This window comes from Papio anubis, chromosome 12 (assembly GCF_008728515.1).
Source record: "Papio anubis isolate 15944 chromosome 12, Panubis1.0, whole genome shotgun sequence".
Taxonomy (NCBI): Eukaryota; Metazoa; Chordata; class Mammalia; order Primates; family Cercopithecidae; genus Papio; species Papio anubis.
The window spans coordinates 23,439,778-23,461,761 of record NC_044987.1 but is presented as its reverse complement, the minus strand read 5'-3'; the positions used below and the strand labels follow the sequence as shown (position 1 = coordinate 23,461,761).

Below are 21,984 nucleotides of genomic sequence, written 5' to 3'. Positions count from 1 at the left end.
GTTGTCTACTGGATGCTGGCATGTTGTATCTAGGCCAAAGAATCCCAAGGACAGAAATGATAGAAAGCAGAATTTTGGCCAGGCGCGGTGGCTCACGCCTCTAATCCCAGCACTTTGGGAGGCCGAGGTGGGCAGATTATTTGAAGTTAGGAGTTCAAGACCAGCCTGTACAACATGGTGAAACTCCATCTCTACTAAAAATGCAAATTAGTTGGGTGTGGTGGTGGGAGCCTATAATCCCAGCTACTTGGGAGGCTGAGGCAGGAGAATTGCTTGAACCCGGGAGGCAGCCTGTACAACATGGTGAAACTCCATCTCTACTAAAAATGCAAATTAGCTGGGTGTGGTGGTGGGAGCCTATAATCCCAGCTATTTGGGAGGCTGAGGCAGGAGAATTGCTTGAACCCGGGAGGCAGCCTGTACAACATGGTGAAACTCCATCTCTACTAAAAATGCAAATTAGCTGGGTATGGTGGTGGGAGCCTATAATCCCAGCTACTTGGGAGGCTGAGGCAGGAGAATTGCTTGAACCCGGGAGGCAGAGGTTGCAGTGAGCTGAGATAGCACCATTGCACTCCAGTCTGGGCAACAAGAGCAAAACTCTGTCAAAAAAAAGAAAAAAGAAAAAGAGAAAGCAGAATTTCTCTGCATATATTGTACACATGATCTCTTTGATTACATTATGAGCCAGAATAAAAGTGCTATGAATAAGGTAAAAATAAAGTGCAGGGAGAGTTAATGGAGGAAGTGCTGGCATTTTAAGGGAGGAAACTAAGAAAAGCTTCAAGGAGGGATTCGCATTTAATATGGGGTGTTTAAGATTTAAAGGAGGAAGAAAGGGCACTCCAGCCATGGGGAACAACATTGGTGAAAGGGTAAAGATAAAAAGCAAGGGAGGGCTTTAATAAGACTAAAACTAGATTTTTTGAAAACTTAAGGTAGGTATTTTTATGAGAACAATATATAGATAATGATAGAAAGTTAGATTGGGGCGTGGTTGTGGGTGAATAAGGTGAGGAATAAATTTGCTTTGCTCAGTCCAAATAAGAGGTAATGAAGTCTTGATCTCTGATGGCAGCAGTGGGCAACAGACAGTTTGAATAATGGTGGGAGAAATGGGAAGAATATTGCAGAGGTTATCAGTAAGCTATAGAAATGGACTAGGATGTGGTGAGTGATCAACAAAACGTCAAAACTGATGCTGAGGTTTCAGACCTGGGGGCAAGAAGGAGGCAGAAGAGGCAGGCACAAATATGCTAAGCCTGAGATGATGGAGAGGCATGAGTCGGAAAACTCAATTCTGGAGTCATCTCCCTAGAACTTGTACTTTACCATAGTAGTGATGTGAATGAAATGACTGAGAGAAATAGAAAAGAGAAGACGGTCAAAGATAAAATTTAACTGAAGATCTAAATTCATAGGGTGTGGAGATAATGAACTGGTGAAAGAGGCACGGGGGAAAGCAGGAGAAAAAGTGGCTGGAATGACCATTGGGCAGCAACATGGAAGCCAAGGGAAGAGAGGATGGCAAAGGAGGCTGGGTCTGTAATATCCAACTGTGCTGATACAGAAGAGGCCTTTGGATGAGACCTTCAGGAGGCTGCATGTGACTCCAGGATAGTGTTGAAGGCAGAGGCTAATGTGCAATGGTCAGGGAAGGATGGACAGAAAGAATGTGAAAGGTACACACACGTGGAGACTCAATGTTTGACAATGAAGAGAAAGAAAGAGCCAGCCAGTACTTTGATAATGAAACAAAGTGGGGGGAAGTTTTTGGAATAAAGGAGAACCAGCTTGTCATAGGTTTAGGGCAAAACCCAGAAGAGATGGAGACACTTAAAGATGGAAAAGAGTGAGAATCACTAGAGGGGTAAGACAGGAAACTAAGGCCATTGTTCCAGGGGTTATGTGGGCCAGGAGGGGGCCTGGAATGCAGGGCAGAGAGGTAGTAGAGATTCAGAGTGTTTGGAGATGAGAGACCTTGAGCTCTTTGGTCTTGATGTTCTTGGTTGAGGAAACAGCTGTCAGCTGAGAGTAAGGCTGGATGGTCTGGCATTTATGAAAAATAGAGAGGATTTGAAACAACTGCTGTGAGTTATCTGTTATATAACAACTGCCTGAACAGTGGAAAATAGTGCTGACTTTTCTTAACTCCTGGAACCCCCTGATTTTGTGACCAAAATCATTGATTTTCTCACCAACTTGACAATCTATAAGCCAGAGTGGTCAGGGTTCTGTTGAACTCTATTCCTTCCTGGAAAATGCTATCAGTCCCAAGTATTCCAATCCAAGTGTGACCAAGCAATGGAATTAATTAGTTCATTGTTTTGTCAGTCAAGTTATCGTTACACAGCAACTTACCCATTTGGGGCTTAACAACATCAAACATTGTTGTCCTTTTGGGTCCCCTGTGTTCATGGCACCGAGCCCTCAGGACTTAGTGGACATCTGACGAGGGTCTTCATGATTCAATCACATAGTCATTTTACCATACACCAAACCCCTATAGCTGCCACAATATTTTTGACCTATATACCATTTCGTGTTGTTTTATTCTGTTTAATTTGTAAGGAATTCTGTTGTTGAAATACAGGAAGTGGAAGGGAAACACAAAAGCAATGAATCCGCAAATTTGCCTCAAGGTGCTTGCATTAGATCCATGGATAGCATTTGAAGTTCTCATATTTCACATCAGGGTGTTTCTTGTACTTTAACAATATTTAAAATGTAAAATACATGATGATTATATATAATTTAACTTTCCAGCTATTGAGAATAAGGCCTGTCAACAACCGCAGTGTGTTATTTGTGCAAATCAAATCCTAAAACCTTCATTCTCATCTTGTGATTTGGAAACAAACCCTGAAAATTAGACATATCTAAAAACAATACCAGTTGATTTTTTAAGTTCAAAAGAGAAATTTTAAGCAAGTTATGAAAGCAATTGTTGATTCTAGAACTTGTAGTTAGACTCCAATTTACTTTAACATAGTTTTAGTCCCAAAGTAAAAATATGACACAAAGAAATGTTAAAATTTATTTGGCCGTGAATCATTCTTTTACATCTAGAATTAAGTTAATATAAATCAAATAGGTATCCTGGTTTTTTTTAAGAAGAAATAAAGAAAAAAGGAAATAGAAAAATATCAAGTGGTACATATCACTTGATAAATAAAAATACTGTTGAAATTTTTCCTCTATTAAAATAACAGACAATTAAAAATGAAATATTGGTGCAATATTATCTTTTTATATTGGGATATTTTGGGAATACAAAAAAGTATAGACAATAATGTAATGAATGTCTATATTCTCATCACTTGGCTTAAGATTTTATAACACAGACCTAAAATATGTATATTTTTAACTTAAAATCATTCTTTCATACATAACATAATATACAAAAAGGGTAAAACATCTAATTTTAATTCCTAAGAGAGTTTGCAAGGTTTTGTTATAAAAAGCATTAACACTGGGCATGGTGGCTCACGCCTATAATCCCAGCACTTTGGGAGGCAGGGGCGGGTGGATTGCCTGAACTCAGGAATTCGAAAAAGCATTGACAAATCTGAACACTTTGAGTGATACTGCCTTACAGGGTTCACAGAAGACTTAAAGTGCTTTTTAACTGTGGGTGGAGAGACACATGAAATGTTTTTCCAGACCATCTTATTCATTTCAGTTAAGGAGCTCAAGAGAAAGCAAAGAGAGTAACTGAGGCTTAATTATTGTTATTTATTCTTAAGTGCAGAACAAACAGCACAAGAAAATACATCCAGCATTGCTACACTCGGAGTCAGTTTACGTGGTGGATACAGAAAGGCCGGAGCTGGGTGAAAGTTAATAGGAAGGCTTTATTATACTGAGGGTCTTACTGGGTGCTAGACCCCATGTCGGACACATTATATATCTCAGTTTATTTAATTCTTACAGCCATCACTAACGTAGGTATTTTGGTGGTTGCCATTTTGCACATGCAGAAACCAGGAGCTAAACAGGTTATGGGACTTGCTCAAGGCTGGTAGTGTTGAAGCCAGCAACCAAACTTACAAGTCTGATTCTAACGTTCATAAGGGATATCTTTGCTCTATCAGTGTTGATGAGGACTTCAAGGTTCAGAATGAGTAACAGCTAGATGGTACGACATCACAAATGAAAGCACAATACGTGTACCTCATCAAGATACGTAGGGTTCACCTTTTCTACTCTCTGGGGGCAGAGTCAAAGTCAGACAGGAACTCCTAGGCTTTCAGAAGCCTCCTGTATCATTCTTTCCCTGGTAACTCTGGGGATACTGGGCCTCAACAGCTTCTGATCCCCACTCCTGGAGACAGGAAGGGGGAGACTCAATTACCAAGGCAACTAGTGGACCAAGAAACACATATTGAACACATGCCAGGTCCTGATTGCTGGGTTACCAGGGATCCTGCATTAATTAATGACCAAAATCCCAGAATGTTTTTCTGCAATAACCGGCCTACACGTTGATAATCTTCACTGTGATTCCAGGTGCACTTTTAACTGCATTCCCACTTTTTGTCTTTATTGTGCCCCAATGTGGAACTCTTCCAATTTTGTTTAACATTCACTCCAACCCTAAGCAAAATTCGAGATATATAGCTGTGTCACTTTGGGAAGAGGAAAGAGGGAGGAGGAAGAGGAAAAGAAAAGAGTATGAGAAGGAGAAGAAAAAAGGAGCAGGAGGAAGAAAGGAAGCAAAAGGACAGCACTTCTTTGGGTTTCATTTCGCTGATCTGTTAAAGGAGGGTATTAGACCAGGTATATGTTATTCTTAATGTTTCTGGATGTTAGAACCTATGAGAATCTGAGAAAAGCTATGAACTGTCTTTAATACACATAGTATATTTTGCACAGAGTTCCAAAAAGTTCATGGACTTCAGGTTAAAGACCTTTAGACTAGATCTGTATGGTTTCTTCCAACTCTGTGGGAACAAACCCACCATAAATTGAAATCGAGCCTCTTTTATTGCTATCAAATTTCTAATTCAAAGGGGGTGGTGGGAAAATAATAAAATTGATAGTTTGGTTGTTTGCTTAGCAACCTGCAGGTGAGAAACGAAATGAATGTCAAGTAGTATTAAGGATACAATCATTATTCCAAATATTTTAATATGCCACAGGTAAGCCTCAAGTCAAACAGTAACGCTCCACAGAGCAGAAGTCTGACAACATGTTAAGCAGCTGCTGCAGTTCTTGGCCTGACTCCTCCTCCTCCCCACCCCAGGCCCCGCCCTGACACCAAACTTTCAAATAAATTGCCGGGAGGTCCTTTGTTCTAAAGAAAAAGGCTGAATGGTGAGATGAAATGGGCATTGAATTTTTCTTTTTCTTTTTTCTTATTCTATTCTTTTATAGTCTGAATGATAATCACAGAGGAAGTTCCCTTGGCAATGTTGCATTTCCATGGTGATGGGAGAGGTCAAGGTTAGCAAACCAGGGTTCTGGGAACCTTCTGCTGCAGGCTGGATGTGAGGGAAGGGCTAGCAGTCAAAGTGTCAACAGGGGACCCACTTTCACAGTCTCCTCTTCAGAGTGGACCACAGAGCCTAACTTGTCCGTTTCTGAATGGACAAACCAGTGATGTCTTGAATGTAATAATAGCTCCATCACTTCCCCCTATGCAGAAACTTGCTGTGCCCTTCCTCTCAAAGGCCAGGAACGGATGCCTCTCACTAACAACAATCCGTGGATTGTTGAAATATGTATGTGCTCTTTGTATCGGCATCAGAAGCTCAGAGATGCCAAGTTTTAGAAACCAAATCTACTTTAGAAAAGCAATTTGATCTTTGGGAACAAGGGATCCGAAATAAGCTGTGACCGTGTCAGCGCAAGCAAAAGATGAATTAATTAAAAGTGGAATAGGAAGCATACAGTTTAAATTAAATATCGAATGACCTAAATAATTCCCCTTAAAACCCAACTCAGTTATTTTGCCTGAAACTGCATGTCCTGATTTTACTCTTTTGGATTCTCTTCTTATGCTTTTATGTGGGTATATAATGTTATGAAACTCGTACAGTTCGTTCAGACCAGAACTATAGAGGAAGACATGATGGAACCAAGGTAAGCCCAAACAGACCAGGGATATTTAAAGTAATTGATTGAAAATCTGTGAATTCTTTGAGAGAAGGAGAAGGTAGAAGAGACGCAGAGGTTCTTAGGATCCTAGAGATGGATTGAAAGAGAATTTTGTGTATTACAGAGCTGTGGTGAAGCCGATTCAGAAATGGGGTAGCTCTTCCCATTTTAAGTCATATTACTGGATGCTTCGAGTTCTGCTACCAAGAAGACTTAAGGATGCCTTACACACATTGTCTCCCTAGACCATCTATGTGCTAAAGTCTCTCAAATCTCAGTCCAGAGCTCCAGGTCCACATGTCCAATTTTCTGATTGAATGCCCATCAATCAGATTTTCTGTTTGAATGCCCATCAGACATCCTAAACTTAGTAAAAACAAAAGTGAACTCCTTATCTTCATCCCTTCATCTGCTCCTCCTCTCTACCTCAATGCCCCATCTCAGTAAACAGTTATTAAATACCAGGTCAGCCACAAATACAGCACTCATTCTTGCCTGCTTTTTAACCCTCATTCTAAACAACAATTACAAAGTCTTGTCTATTGTCTCTTGTTAATATTGTTCAAATCCATCCCCTCCTTTCTGTCTCCATTTCCATTGGCCTTACTCAGGCTTCCATCATCACTCCTGAAGATTATAACATCCTCCTGTACTGAGCTTCCTGCCTCCAACTTATCCACATCCACCCATTCATTCTCCAATCTACATTCAGAGGGATCTTTCTGAGATGCAAATATCATCATGGTCATTCCTTTGCTTAAAAGCTGCCAATGCTTTGCCCCTGCTCTAAGGATAAATCCCAAATTCTGTCCTGAGTATTACCAGTCTCGGTAGATCTGGTCGCTGCTTGCCTCTCCAGCTTCATCTGTGGATACTCTGCCCTTCCACCTGTTCCATCCCTACCCTCCACATACACACAGTATATATATGAATTCCTGGGATGAGATACTTGGTTTCCTGAATGCACAGGCTTTCTCTTTACTCTGAGTTTTCGCAGAGAGCTCTGCTCATACTCTCACCCACCCTCCTTCTCCCTGCTTACACATTTTGCTGGTCTAGGTTCTTCTTATGTTTATGACATCTAAAGATGTCAGCTTCTTTGTAATTTCTTTTCTTTTCTTTGTTTTTATTTATTTATTAATTATTTTTTGGAGACAGTGTCTCACTCTGTCACCCAGGCTGGAGTGCAGTGACACAATTTTGGCTCACTGCAACCTCCGCCTCCTGAGTTCAAGGGACTCTCCCACCTCAGCCTCCTGAGTAGCTGGGATTACAGGCATACAACACCATGCTCAGCTAAGTTTTTGTATTTTTTGGTAGAGATGGAGTTTCACCGTGTTGGCCAGGCTGATCTCAAACTCCCGACCTCAAGTGATCCACCCAGCCTCCCAAAGTGCTGGGATTACAGGAGCGAACCACCACATCCTGCCTTCTTTGTAATTTCTTCAAGGATGTGTTTCCTGACCTCCAAATTTAGCCTGTATGGTCATGTTACACTCTATACTTCCTGTATCAAAACATTTCACACTAAAAATATTGTTATATTATAATTGCTTATCTATTTTTTTGTACTTTTATTTTAGATATAAGCCACATGCGGGCTGAGACTGTGTTTACGTTGTTCACCAGTATACCCACAGCGCCCTGCACAATGCCCAAAAATGTTTATAGAATGTTCTTGAAAAATCCCTATCAACAATTAAGCATTTGGCCGGGCATAGTGGCTTAGGCCTGTAATCCCAGCACTTTGAGAAGTCAAGGTGGGAGGATCGCTTAAGCTCAGGAGTTTGAGACCAGCCTGGGCAACACAGGGAGACTTCATTTCAACAAAAAATTTAAAAATCAGCCAGTTGTGGTGGTGCAAACCTGCAGTCCCAGATTCTCAGGAGGCTGAGGTGGAAGGATCGTTTGAGCCCAGGAGGTTGAGGCTGCAATGAGCTATGATCACACCACTACACTTTAGCCTGGGTGACAGAGTGAGACCCTGCCTCTGACGATGATAATAATAATAGTAATAAAGTATCTGTAGAAGACTAAAATATAGATTATGTAACCTCTGAGCTCTCCATGCTTTTTTATGAGATGTAAATTTTCACCAAGAACTAACAAAGTCTTGGATACTTTACAATACCTTTTGACTGTGGTTAATGTTTTTCTTCCTCTCTTACATTCTGTAACTGTAACTAGGATTTACCTTCCATAGATTCCCACAAGAATCATATTGGAAGAATATTTTGGCAATCCCCTTTTTCTAAGAAAATTCCTGTGGATTATGATTTGGCTCACATAGGAACTAAGAAACTAGCCCTTCCAAAAAAACGGGTGGAGTGCATTTTCCCAACATTTTTAACATTTTTTTCAAGACAGAGAATAATTTGGATGGAAGAAAAGATCGAAGATTATCTCATTTGGAAATAACATATAGAGAAAGAGAAGTTTGCCAGTTGTCTGAATATTTTCACCATGATGTCCTGGGCCAGTTGGTAATCTCTGCAATTTCTAACAAATGTAAGATGTTTTTGTGTAATTACAGTGTTTAAGAAGGTCTTTTGCAGTTATCTGACCCTTTCTGAGAATTCCAATCACAACATCCATCTGCTGCCAGTTAGTTTTCTAAAATCCAGCACTGATTATAACACCTTGGCTCACAAAACCCTTTGTTGGCTACTACAGTGGCTACAGAAATAAAACCCAACATCATTTGCTTGGCTTGCATGACGCTATATTACATGACCCCACCTCCCTTTGGGATTTTGTCTTTCCCAGGTCCCTCCATATATTTTACATTCTAGTCACACTGTATAACTTACCATTCTCTAAACACTTCTTGTCCTTTCAAGAATCCATATTTTTCCCTATCTCTCCCTTGTACCTGAATTTCCTTCTTCCTTAACCATCTTTGCCTAATGCAACTTTACTCATTCTTCAACACTCAGTATTCCAGTATCTTTAGTGCTGGAAAAGCTAATGGGGACTCTAAGCTAGTGCAGCCCTCTAAGTATTAGCCCAAGGCAGTTGAACTTTATCTCAAAGCAACAGATTCTGAGTAGACAGATGGTACATGAAAAGCAGTGTTCAGTGAACAAGTTAAAATAAACTAACAGTCCCAAGGACCAGGAAATGTTGATATTCACATACTAGCCAATTATAAGGAAAAGTCACCAGCTCCAGGTTTCCTGGAGGATACCAGATATTCCCATTTTTTTCCTCCTATCTGATATTTACACTCCTAGCATGGTGTTCTGCTTGCCACACTGCTGGCCAGCTGTAAACTTCTGTTGGACACAGCAATCCAGATAAACAGATAGAAGTGCTTCTTACATCATCAGGCCCTTCTTGTATCAGCTTTGATTTCTCAGGTTGCCACATTCATGACATCTGCCAAGATTTCCTAATCAGCCATCTGCAAACCAGCTTCATGCTGAAAATGAAAATCCGAACGAAAGCAGGTTTACTCAACACCTCAGTGATTTAAGAAAATCAGGCAATCTTTCTAGTCCATCTATGTCATCTTTACTTGTAGTTTCTGTAAATGGAAGAATAGGAGGGTTGAAAGATAAAAGTGAAATAACTTGGAAAAGTTAGCTTAAACTTGAAAATCACTTGTTCTTGCAGTCATTGCATTATACTGTGATAAATGGAAGCCAGTAACTTCCAATTGACAAAATAATCAAAAACTATTTAATACAGTAACAAGGGCATTAAATGAGTACACATGCATTAAATAGATACAAAAAGATCTGATGTTCTATAAAAGAAAAATAAAAACTTTTCAATTAAGAGAACTGCTTTCAAGAGATCCAAATTGTTTTAGAGTTCAAGTAAACGTCTCTGGAAAGAAATTCAGCTTAAATGGATATATTTTACTCATGCCATGTGATTTGTAATTACTTCAGAATTTCCAATTGCTCTTCCCAGCTTGTCTTCTCTTTTCACATATCAGAGTTATCTGTCATAACTCAACAGAGAAGGGAAACAATGCCTTGCCTTCTCATGCAAGAGCTAGGAACTTTTTCTTGTCTCTTTGCTTCAATTACCCCACCCAGGGAAAAGTTATCTTACTTCTTTGTAGGCATCATTGGGCTGTTAAATACAACACTTTTTAAAAAGTTAAGAAAAAAATGCAACGCTTAAATTTAGTCTAACGGTTTACAGTTTCTGACTTCCCCACTCCCCCTCCCACCCAAATAGTGGGTTGTTTAATAGAATCTCGGTGGAGTTCCTATAAACAGGTTTGCACATGTGGCTCCTGCATGGGAAGACTTCCTGGGATTGTGATATTTAAAAATGGTTTACAAATGGCAGGGCGCAGTGGAGCACACCTGTAATCCCAGCACTTTGGGAGGCCGAGGCAGGCAGATCACAAGGTCAAGAGATTGAGACCATCCTGACCAACATGACGAAACCCTGTCTCTACTTAAAATACAAAAATTAACTGGGCGTCTTGGCACGTGCCTGTACTCCCAGCTACTAAGGAGGCTGAGGTAGGAAAATTGCTTGAACCCAGGAGGTGGAGGTTGCAGTGAGCAGAGATCGTGCCACTGCACTCCAGCCTGGCAACAGAGTGAGACTCCATCTCAAAAAAAGAAAAAAAATGGTTTATAAATTAAACAATATGTCACCACCCTTCCCTAGCTTCTCAAAGATTAGCAGATGTGCCTGCACATGTATTTTTTCTTTGTTGGGGGGTGGTGTTTTTATTTTTAAATATTAGGATTTAAAGAATTTAATGTGAATTTGGTTATTGCAAACCACCTCAACTCCTTGTGGGAAATATTAGGGTTATACATTATCCATAAGTCATATGTGCATATTGGGATGTTGGAAAATACTAGCATCTCACTCAGCGACCTCCAAGTTTCCAAATGGAGTCTGTAGCGCTCTCTGGGGAGGCTTACGTGAGAGCCGGAGTGGTTGCAGGTGGATGCCACATGATCTCCTGCTTCTTGGTTTCTGGCCCTGATAGGGCTTTGCTGGAGACCTCCCTTGGTTAAAAACTAACTTCCTGTAAGCATTTAAAGGAGCTTTCAATATGTTAACATCCACCACTTGAAGGGAGAAGGTGAGAGAGAAGGAGGTCGGAGCAGAAAGAAGGCTTCTCTTTGAGAACTTGGTTTGACAGTTGGCAGGGAGTTCTCTGCTGCAGAGGGTCACAACCCTAAGCTCTGCTTTGTGTTAGGGAGTCATGGCCAAGGTTTGTTAAAACAAAGCCACACACCACATCCTAGTGCCAAACGGGCAGGAGCTCTGGCCTGTTGCAAATGAAATCATCAGGAATTCCTTTGGAGTAAGAGTTACAGCCCTAGAGCTTTCTGTTGCTAAGCAAATGCAGATGTCTAATTGTGCATGTTGTTGTCTCCCTGAGGCACGGCTTGGAGCATGTCACTTCCCTTTTCAAAATCCTTTAAGGCTACCACCCTCCTTGAACAAAGTCCAACATCTTCAATATCCCTTTCAAAGCTCTCCCCAGTTTTGCTCTATGTGCTTTTCCAATCTCAAGCCACACTATTCCAAATGTGCCAGGTATCCTATTAGCTACAGGCCTTTGTGCAAGCAGTGACCTCTGCCTGGAATGCACTTCCCACCCCCAGATGTCCTCCAGTTGAAGATCCACTTTTCCCTCAAGGTCTAGCTCAGTGACAGGCTTTCCCTCTCAGAATTAGTTTTCTCTTCTCACTCTGTTTCCACGCTATTCTAGCTTGTCTAATCTCATCATTTTCAGGGACAATTTAAAGTTCAGATGCTTACAATGAAGACACCTGGGTTCTTCTCCCAGCTCTGCAGCTTGCTAAGTGTGATGTTGAGCAAGATGCTAATCTTCCCTAAACCTCCACTTTCTCCTCTGATAAACAGGAATTATTCTAAAATAGGGTAGTTGTGAGGATTAAATCAGAAAATATCAGAAGGAAAGCATTTCTGATCACGCCTGGCACCACCGACAAGTTTGCTATTATTATTTGTTTCTCTTGATATGCTGTGCTGATTTGGGGCCATAGCTTATTTGACAGGTATGCCCAAAAGCACTGTGATTCCCACCCAGTAGGTGCTAAATGACTTTTTCTTGAATTAAGATGTTTGTTGAGTAGATTCACAGTATGAAGCCAGCAAAATCACACCAAACAATGCAAATGAGTGAGGTCTCTGCGCCAGACTCCTTCAACAGTTGGTTTGGTTCAAGCCCACTGTCAAGGCCTCCAGGCAGAGTTCCTGAGGGAACCACACTCTGCTTCTGCTCCAGCTGCCTGGAGAGTAGGCAAACACCAGCCTGTTTCCTGGAGTTATCCACCCCTTCCCTATCACAACTAAGAAAAATGATAGCGTTAACAAGTCTCAGGTAGCCCCACTAAAGATAACTGTACTATTTTTTTTCTCTAAAACTAAGAAAGAAAAAAATTGCAAAGAGATGATCTAGAGCAGTGGGTCTCAAATGTTTGGTCTCAGGATCCCTTTACATTTTAAAAAATTGTTGAGGACCTTAAAGATTTTTAAAAAGTATTGAGGACCTTAAAGAGCTGTGCTTATGTGAGTTCTGTCTAGCTATAGTTCATCCTATTAGGAACTGAAACATGATTTTAAAATATTTATCAATTTATTTTAAAGACAGCAATAAGCATATGTTAACGTACATATTTTATGAACAATAACTACACTTTTAAAAACAAACCAAAAAATTAGTGAGATTAGCGTGTGTGTGTATGTGTGTGCAAATCTCTTTAATATCTGGTTTTATAGAAGACAGGTGGATATGTATTTCTGGTTTTGCATCTAATTGGTTGTGACTGTTGTTTTGGTTAATGTATATGAAGAAAATTGACTTTATACAGATAAGTCATTAGAAAAAGAAGGACTCGGCCGGGCGCGGTGGCTGAAGCCTGTAATCCCAGCACTTTGGGAGGCCGAGACGGGCGGATCACGAGGTCAGGAGATCGCGACCATCCTAGCTAACACGGTGAAACCCCGTCTCTACTAAAAAGATACAAAAAAATTAGCTGGGCGAGGTGGCGGGCGCCTGTAGTCCCAGCTACTCAGGAGGCTGAGGCAGGAGAATGGCGTGAACCCGGGAGGCGGAGCTTGCAGTGAGCCGAGATTGCGCCACTGCACTCCAGCCTGGGCAACAGAGCGAGACTCCGTCTCAAAAAAAAAAAAAAAAAAAAAAAAGGAAAAAGAAGGACTCAACAAGGGCAGCTTCTTAAAGGTTAGTTCCCATGTAGAATCTGAAATATATCAATGAAACTCTGTACTGTTATATTTAATCCATTGGCCAATCTTGCATTTGAAATGGATCTTTTACCATGAATGATGTTTTTAACATTATGCATTGATTTTTTGGAAAACATTGGTTCATTGAGTCATACAGACCCGTAAAATAATACATTGTATTATTCAATATATAAAGTGCCATTTGTCAGTATTACCAACAACCTCATCAGAAGAGTCTTTGGGAAGCTGTCAAGCTCAGTTTCTAATTTTTTCTTGGAAGCTCAATATTTTACCATTGCCAATGTATGTTATCAATTGTTTTCCTTGAAATGACCATCTCACATGGTTCATTTTGAGCAAACACCCAAGTCTGAATAATTATGGTTTGTCTATCAATCATTTTTCCCAATAAAAATTATGTTTCATGAAGAGAGGCCAGTTCAGCTCACTATGAAAAACCAATCACACAGTGCTTTACCTTGCAAGATCTATTGTGCAGTATGCATACAATACTTTATGTATACGTCCGATTTCACCATGCAGAATGGTAAAAAGATACATAATCGAGAGTTGAGATTTAATAAAATGAATAATTTTACTGCTTCATCAAGATCATTTTTAAGTCAAACTGACATTTTCTTTTTACTGCAAGTATATGGCAATGAAGAACATGTCTCTAGCACATAGCTGACTGTTCAGCAGAGATGACAGGCCGAAGCTAAGGAAGGAAGTCAAAACTGAAAAAATATTCTAAAAGAATATAGATAAAGGGAAATTTATTCCTCCTACACTGGGCCTAGCACAGGTCTTTTTGTCCGTTTTCTTTGAGTTTCATCCTAAGAGGACATGTCCTGTCCCTTTAGGACAGGATAAGAACAAGAGTGATACTTTCAGCTGTGTCTTACAGAGTACAGCTGCAGGGCCTATGCCATCTGATATTTCCCTTCAAATCTGGTCACTTTAGAAAGGGACAAAAGCTGGGAACCAGGGGGCAAACTTATTCGTGAAACAAGATCATTAAAACTTTTAAATAGATTCCAGAAGCCTGGGTCTGTCAGCTCTGATGCTTCTTTCAAATCAAAATATTGAGAACAACTTTATTACAATGCTTCATTTACGAATCCAGTTAATAAAATCTCTTCTTACCTCCTTATGAATTTGTTATTTGCAACATGTGTTTTATGAAGTAACACTGGGTTTCTTCAAGCCACTGATAAATCCGATGATCTTGTGAAAGGGCTGAGCACAGCATGAAATCAAAGGTCACTCTCTGTTCAAAAAGAGCAAAGATCCTCAGATGATGGCTTTTTTGAGCAAAGTTTTTTTAGCCTTTGCCTTTGGAACCCACCATGGAAGTCATGGGACTCTGGTTCATGGACTCACCATTGCACTGGAAAAGTTGATGAACCAGATTATCTAAAGTATTGCAGAAAGGTAACTTGCTCCCAGTAGGTTAGGATTGGGCAGACTCCAAAGTTGTGCTCTTGAAACACTGGAAAGACTCTTGGAGAAATCATATACAAATGAAATGATGAATGGGAAATCTAAATGAATCTATCCTGACCCAAATTTCATCCTGAACATACAGAATGCATCTATTGTAGAGAAGCTTAGGTCATCAGATATAATCATGTTATTCCAAGTTAAAAAGAGATGAGTAAATGACGAATAGGTAGAGTGCATTTTCTTCTATTTATTCAGGTCAAATAATAGTTCCAGTATCTTTACCCTTGAGCAACAAAAGAAATCCAGAGTCTATCCTTTTATAGTGGAAATATCATTGAATAAGGAGACAGAGGACATGAGTTATTTTCTTGGCTTTCAACATTACTGGGTGTGACCTAAGCCAAGTTGCTCTGTTTTTCAGAGTGAAATGATCATCAGATTGTTCAGTTCCCCTAATTCACAGATCTAGTCCTCCAGTCTCATTCTCATACTTCAAAGAATCAGAGTTCACCCAAGTAAAAGTGATTGTCCTTAAGATCTAGGTAAAAAAACGAACAAACAAACAAACAAAAAATGCCTTTAACCGGTGGCACACCCACCCTGCTTCCAATTTCCAAGCCTGTGGAAATCCAGAGTCTCTGAATTCTTGAGGGACTTAGATTCTCCTGGTGTCCTTACCTTCCAGGCACTTTGTTCTCTCACATGCTAGTACTGACCCTCACCTTACCAGCTGATGGAAATTTCATCCCCACCTTTGCTTTACACACACACACACACACACACACTCTCACTCCACATATTTGTAATTTTCATAAAGTTTAGTGAAGATAATGAAAGTGCCACGGCCAGGTCAGGGCCCAGAGATTACAGACATTTTTTGGGCTCCTTTGTTAAAGAGACCTGGGTTAGAATTCTGGTCTATTATTTAGTTGCTTGATCCTAGGCAATTTGCTTAATCCTGATGAGTACTCTTGTCTAACTTAAAATACATTACCTCTATTATAGGATTGCTGTGACAATAAATGAGATAATGCAATACAAGTTTCTAAAAAATTCCCAGCCTTCCAAGGTCACTCTCTAAAAATAGATATAAATAAAAATACTATTGGAAGTTTCACATCTGAAGTATGAAGTACATTAAATATTCCTCCTACTAAGTACAACTAAAACCCCTGGGCATTATGTGTAAAACAAACATAATAAGACTTTTAAAGATTGAGTGGGGAGCCTAGACTTCCCTTACAAGGCTGTAATGAGCCACCCCATTACCCCTTCCAGGATGATATCAGAAAAGGCCAGGAAAAGAACCAAGACTTTCACCATTACTCAACAATGAGGCCACTCAAATTGCAGTGGTGGTGTAGACTACCTGGGAACTGGAACTCCCACCCCCCACCAGCAGTAATGAAATGATATCGCCCCTCCTCTACTAGAGCAGTATCAGAAAAAATCAGCTAAAACATATTTAAATAACATCCATAGTCTCATGTCATAATGTCTAGATTTCAATTTAAAAAAAGTTCATCATACCAAGAATCAAGAACATCTCAAACTAATGAGGAAAATGAATCAATACATGCCAACAGATTGGCAGGGATGTCAGAATTACCTGACAAAGATATTAAAAAAGATATTATAAAAATGGTTCAAAAAACAATTATAAACGCACTTAGAATAGAGAAAGGAAAAAAGTAGAAAGCCTCAGCAAGTAAATAGAAAGTCTTATCAAAGAAATAGAAGATACAAAGAGGAACCAAGTGAAAATTTTGAAATTGAAACAAACTGCAATGGAAGCAAAAAGCTCAGTGGATGGGCTTAACACTATAATAAATGAGACATAGGGAAGAATTCGTGAACGGCATGATAGAACAATAAAAATCATCTGATCTGAACAATAGGAAGAAAATAGACTGAAAAAAGTGAACGAAGCCTCAGAGACCCGTGGGACTATAACAAAAGCTCTAACACCCATGTCAGTGGAGTTCCAGAAAGGGAGGAGAAAGAGAGTGTCTAAAAAGGACTCCAAGAAATAATTGCAGAAATTTCTCAAATTTGGCAAGACACATAAATGTACAGATTCAAGAAGCTGAGCAAACTCCAAACAGGGTAAACCTAAATAAATCAATGCCTAGACACATCATAATTAAACTTTTGAAAACTAAAAGAGAAATCTCAAAAACAGCCAATGAAAAAACAAAAACCTTACCTATATAGGAAAAATAATTCAAATGTCAGTGAATTTCTCATTAGAAACCATGAAGATCAGAAGTAAATGGCACCATATTTTTCAACTGATGAAGGAAAAAAAAAAACAATTGTGAAAACTCTACTTAGTCTCACACTTTACACAAAACATTACTCAAAATGGATCCCAAACTTAAATGCAAAATGTAAAACTATAAAGCTTTTAGAAAAGGCAGGATAAAATCTTGAAGATTTAAGGCTAGGCAAAGATTTCCTAGATTTGACTCCAAAACCATGACCCATACAGGAAAAATGGATAAATCAGATTTCATCAAAAGTAAAATATTTGCTCTGCAAAAGAACCTGTTAAGATTATGTAAAGACAATATAGAATGGGAGAAAACATTTGCAAACCACATATCTAACAAAGGACTTGTATCTAGAACATATAAATAATTCTCAAAAATAAACAGTGAAAAAAAATCCAGTTGGATAATGGTCAAACGATATTTCAGTGAAGAATATTTGCCAATGAAAATGGCAAATAAGCATGTGAAAAGATGTTCAACATCATTAGCCATCAGAAATATGCAAAGTAAAACCACAATCACTGCACACAACCACACAATCTCCACACATCTAGAAGAATGGCTGAAATAAACAAACATATATATATATATGTATTTATAATATACATATAGACAACACCAAATCTGGAGGGAGTACAAGTAAACTAGATTACTCATAGGTTGCTACTGGGAATTTAAATGGTATAGACATTCTGGAAAACAGTCTCATGATTTCTTTAAAAACTAAACATGCAACTACTACACAACCCAGTAATTTGCACTCCTGAGAATGTATCCCAGAGATGTAAAGATTTATGTGTGCAAAACCCTGTGAATAAATATTTGAAGCAGGTTTATTTGTAATACCCCAGAACTGGAAACAACCCAGATGTCCTTCAATAAGTGAACAGTTGACGTTCCATGGTACGTCCATGCCATGGAACAGTATTCAGCAATAAAAATGAATTAGTGATACAACACAATGACCTGGATGAATCTCTAGAGAATTATGTTGAGTGAAAAAAGCCAATTTCAAAGACTATATATAGTATAATCCTATGTATATAACATTCTTGAAATGACAAAATTATAGTAGTGGTAAACAAATTAGTGATTACCAGGGGTTAAGGAGAAGACGGGGGCAGCAGAAGGGAAGTGAAAGTGACTATAAAGGAGCAGACAGCTTGATGGTTTATGTGTGCTGTGGGGGTGTCCTGGGAGATAAAAATTTGCTTTCAATTTAAGTAAATCCATGCAGTCTTGTATGATTTCTGCCTTTAGAGTTCTCCTTAGATAAATATATAGCACACACCGAGATTATATAGTAAAAGCCACCTTCTATTTTCTTCTATCACTTTTATGGTTTTGCTTTTCACTCTTAACTCAATCCCTTTGTACACTGGGGATAGTAGATATGATGGGAGGTGGGATTCTATTTGATTTTTTTTTTTTTCAAATATAGACTTAGCTCTTCTAATACTCGAATAGAATGGGAGAAAATATTTGCAAACCACCTATATCTAACAAAAGACTAGAATCTGGAATATATAAAGAATTCTTAAAACTAAACAGTGAAAAAAATTATTCAGTTGGATAATGTGTAAAAGACATTTCAATGAAGGATATATACAAATGGCAAATAAGTATATGAAAAAATGTTCATGTGCTTTTATCACCAATTTGAGATAGCATCTGATCATTCAAAAAATTCTTACATTTACTTATACTGTGCATATTTGGTCTTTTATATCTGTCTGTTTTACATTTTTATTTATCTCTGTGTGTAAGAATCACTACCATAAGGCATTTAGGGCCAAGAAAATGTTCCCAGTGAGAATTACCAGTCACCTGTCTTGCTATCCATGAACTTACTAGCTGGGTAACCTTTGACAAGTAGAGGTATCTGAACCTCAATTTATCTACCTATAAAATAGAGCTAAAATACAATTCTACTTATTATATGTAGCATACTGAGATCCTCTTCCTTCAAAAGCCTACTAAGGCAAAATTTTGTAAGAAGTTATGATTACCTTGTTTAGCCCTTCCAAGCACCAAAATCTTGTTTATAACAATCTTTAAAAAAAAAACTTTTGAATTTGGAGATAGTTTTGGATTTACAGAAGATGTATAAAAATGGCACAGAGAGTTCCAATATATCTTTCACTCAGCTTCTTACGGTAACGTCCTATGTAAGCATAGGACAATTATCAGAACTAAGTAACCCAACTAGTGTTGTACTAAGTAACAGTAGTAAAATTAGTACAATACTAATGTCTAAACTATATACTTTATTAAGATGTCACCGTATTTTTCCACTAAGGTCCATTTACAATTCCATGATCCGATTCAGGATCTCATACTGCAGTTACTTGTCGTGTCTCCTTAGTGTTCTCCAGTCCATGACAGTTTCTTAGTCTTTCCTTGTTCTTTATGACCTTGACACTTTTGAAGAGTACTGCTCAGTTATTTTGATAATAGCCCTTTTCTCTCAAAATAGTTATTTTTTTAAATCAACAGCATATCGTTGGGTTCCATTTTGTTTTCTTTCCAACAGCTTTATTAAAATATAATTGACAAATTGAAATTTTATATATTCATCACCTCACCTGGTTACCATTTGTGCATGTGAGAACATTTAAATCTATTCTCTCCACAAATTTCAAGTATATAAGACAGTATTTATTACTATGCTCCCCACGCTGTACATTAGGTCTCTAGAACTTATTCCTTCCTACATATGGGTGTGGCTGGTAGACACATAGAACTAAAAGGACCACTTCTTTTTTTTTTTTTTTTTTTTTGAGACAGAGTCTCACTCTGTCATCCAGGCTGTGTGCAGTGTTGCAATCTCCTCTCCCTGCAACCTCCACCCCCTGAGTTCAAGCAATTCTCCCACCTCAGCCTCCTGAGTAGCTGGGACTACAGGCATGCACCACCACACTCAGCTAATTTTTGCATTTTTAGTAGAGAGGGCTTTTACCATGCTGGCCAGGCCAGTCTCAAATTCCTGGCATCAAGTGATCCGCCCATCTTGGCCTCCCAAAGTGCTGGGATTACAGGCGTGAGCCACTGTGGCCGACCTAAAAGCACCACTTGATGCTGATCTTTCCTACGGCAGAGATGGGATTCCAGGGTCTTAATTATTATTTGTGCATTTTGGTTTCTACATGCAAAAGGAAAGGTAGGCTAAAAGCTTCAAGTTGTTTCCTAAAAGAAGAAAAAAATGATGTCACTCTCTGCTCCTCTCCCCCAACACAACTGGAAAGGGTTAGCTTAGGACCATGAGTGAAACTTCCACACTTCCTTAATTTCACACATTATGCACAGTTACTATTAGCACATGTGCTTCCAATCACCCCCATCTTACAAACAGTGCAAATGTGGGTGCTAAGAGAATTGAACCTGCCAAACATACTTGACATCACAATGCCCTTGGAAAAGCTATCAGCTAAACCTAGATATATATGTACATCTCAGCAGTTCTATTTTATTAAACTCACAACATTTCCACCCAATTTAAACTCACTGTGATAGCACACGTCGTGACGGATTTGGGCGGTGGTTTCCTTTCCAGTTGGCTCTAAGAATATTGTATTAAGCCAGACCACAGTCAGATGCCAAGTCCATGATTAGCTTTCTCTTTCCACTTGGGTCTCTTTTGTTTTTTGAGCAGATATGCAGTGCTGGATACAGCCATTTGTGGGTGGGCTGAGGATGGGTTCTGTTAAAAGAGATGTGATAATGGCTGTGAAAATCCATTTAAGTGCTGCAACCCTTGTTACTTTAAATGTTATCTGTGAATTTCCTGCTAAGGTTTGCATTTCTGTAATAGTGATTGCAAACTGGTGGCCCCTGGGCCAAATATGGCTCGCAGATGTGTTTTATTTGGCCAGCTCAGTGTTATAAAAGCATCTGAATTTGTGGCCAATATTTACATATTAAGAGATTCTACACAAAAATCTAGATTTCTGTCTTCTCATGAGAAACTCAATGTGACCACATTGGGCCCACTTTTCCATGTGGCAACAATTGGCTGGGGCTGAGTTGCAGCTGGCTCTTTGAGACAGAGTATGTACCATCTGGTTAGCATAATATCTATCCAGCTCACTTCTCCCATTTATGTAACTTGCTGCATCTCTGTGAGTGTTTGGACTTTCAACACTGGTTTATCAAGATTAAGAGATGAAGGATCAACAGAACTTAATTACCTAAGCTTCCAGTTAGACCGAGTAAGAAAAAGCATGATGAGAAAAGAAGAGTATGATAAGTCTCAGTCTGGGTTTCTTCAAAAGTAGACCTTGAGAGAAGGATTCAAGTGCCAGTAGTTTATCTGGGAAGTGAACCTAGGAAACACTGGCAGGGAAATGGAGTGGAGCTGGAGAAGAGAAGGCAACCATAAAGAATGTAATGTCAAGCAAGTAACTGCCGTGGTCACCTGAAGCTTCATCCTCCTGGAGGATTGTAGGAGATAGTGTAAAGTAGGAGCCTCAGAGTCACCCCAGCAAGGGGCAAGAAAGCAGGACAATTTGTTTCCCATTTCCATCAGGTATTGGTTGATGGCTGTCAGAAGCAGCAAATTAGCATTTCTAGTTTCCCATGTCTGTGCACAGATTGTCCCTAGAAGTCAGAGAAAGCTCTCAGGCAAATGTGCCCCAAATTGTAAATTAGTGCTATAAGCACTGAAATGTAAGACACAGGGGGATATGTGAAGGGTACCAGCAGTACCAGCCACAGCATGCTTCCAAGGAAGGGTACAATGATGATTTTGTCCCACAGAATAGAGAGGAAGCACTTGGTATTTGCCGACCAGCAACACAAACTTTCTCTCCCTCATGATAACTGCTCATCCTCTGAAGCAAATCCTAAAGTCCCCCAAATGGGCCTTCACTTTCTGCTGCTCATGTCTAGTTCCTGAGTTAAAGGATGTATCATCCTTTGGACACAAAGGATGTCCAAAGCAAAAGAATTCTAAGGATACTAACAGTGT

The 21,984-nt window shown here is 39.3% G+C and overlaps 1 long non-coding RNA gene across 9 annotated transcripts in view; it reads right to left on the bottom strand.

The window, feature by feature from the left end:
- LOC103877884 overlaps positions 1-21,984 on the bottom strand; it is a 305,800-nt gene that overhangs the window by 14,719 nt on the left and 269,097 nt on the right. For 5 of the 9 annotated variants that reach the window (XR_004177355.1, XR_004177360.1, XR_004177358.1 and 2 more), the window contains 3 exons: positions 20,524-20,718; positions 14,446-14,569; positions 8,045-9,520 (listed from right to left, as the gene is read on the bottom strand). This is a non-coding gene — a long non-coding RNA (uncharacterized LOC103877884). Of the gene's footprint in view, positions 1-8,044; positions 9,521-14,445; positions 14,570-14,682; positions 14,803-16,951; positions 17,037-20,523; positions 20,719-21,984 lie in introns of those variants that run through there. The other 4 variants (XR_004177357.1, XR_004177356.1, XR_004177359.1 and 1 more) reach the window with 4 other exon arrangements.